Genomic DNA, 1593 nt, shown 5'->3' on the forward strand with positions numbered 1-1593 from the left:
TCAAACCTTTCATCCGAGCGCAACTTTCTCTTCGGGCCTCGTCTCTTTACCGAAGTTGTGCTCGATCCGGAGGGCTAGAAAAAAGAAGAAAGACGAGTGTTAATTAATATGTGTACATACCAAAACAATGAATGCATCAATTAGCTAGTCAGCACAGGCTTAACTAATATATTTACCTGGCCGGACTCTGTTCGGTCACCGGAGCCGTCACCACGGGCTCCTTCTTGCACCAGCATTGGGTCACCGGAGCCATCATAATCATGTCTTTCCTCCTCCACTCTTCGATCACCGTAGCCTGCTTCTTCACCCTGTTCTTCCAGACCATCATTGTCGTTAAGATACGACAAGATATCACCTCCGGCTAAGATTATGTCCCCCAACACCTCTTCTGCTTGCTCGTCTCGTCTGTGCTCCATTGTTTCTGCAAATATTACAACATGGCAATTATTACACAAACATGACAGCAGGTGGATATATTAGTGCAAACGTAGACCTAACTTATTCCGGGTTTGGGGTGGCCTCGGCAACGCTTCAAGGGTAGGGGCACGGCGGGAGGGGGTAGGAGACCGACATTGTTTTTTTCTAGGGTTTGGGTGTCCTCGAGAGTTTTGGTCGAGCGAGAGGGCCGGGGGTGCTCCCGTGGTATAAGTTATCACGGTCGAGAGGGGGTATAAATATCGACCGTCCATCATGTCGAAGTTATCTGGGAGGGAGTTATATATATCGACAACGACGACATACATACATGGGAAAATAATGTTATCGGGGAGGGGGTATATCGACCCCCCCACGTGTTGAAGTTATCGGGAGGGGGTTATATCGACAACGACAATGAACGTACATGGGAAAATAATATTATCGAGGAGGGGGTATATCGACCCCCCTCGTGTTGAAGTTATCGGGAGAGGGGTATATCGACGACGACAGACCCGATAAATCATAAGAAAACGAAGAAGAAACAAAAAGGGGAGAAGAAGAAAGGAATAGAGGAGAAGATCGAAGAAAAAAAAGAAGAAAAAAAAAGAGGAGAAGAAGAAAGGAATAGAGGAGAGACGAAGAAAAAATAGAATTTTTTTCTATTTTTTCTTCTTCTCTTCTATTCCTTTCTTCTTCTCCTCTTCTTTTTCTTCTTTTTTCCTCTTCTTATTTATTTCTCCTCTTCTTCCTCTCCTCTTCTTCTCCTTTCTTCCTCTTCTTATTTTCCTTTTTCCTCTCATTTATAAAAAAATGTTCAAATAGAAAATTTCGAAAAAAGTAAAGGTTTTGCCTAATGCATTGTTCATATGAATATACAAACATTTGCATATTCTACAATAATTAATATTACCAAAAAATCTATGAACAGAAAAAAATCCTAACTTTTCTAAAAATCTATCTTTTGCATATATACATGAACATATATATACACAGAAAACATATATATACACAGAGAACATATATACATTTTTATAAAAATGCAAAAAAAAGACAGGGAGGAAGGGGGCAGTGTCGGCCCTGACCAAGGCGACGGCGGCGCGTCGGGGCAGGGGCAGAGGCGACGGCGGCGTGGTCGGGGCAGGGCGAGACAGAGGCGTCGGCGGCGTGGTCGGGGCA

The sequence above is a fragment of the Triticum aestivum genome, chromosome 6D, assembly GCF_018294505.1.
Source record: "Triticum aestivum cultivar Chinese Spring chromosome 6D, IWGSC CS RefSeq v2.1, whole genome shotgun sequence".
NCBI classification, from domain to species: Eukaryota; Viridiplantae; Streptophyta; class Magnoliopsida; order Poales; family Poaceae; genus Triticum; species Triticum aestivum.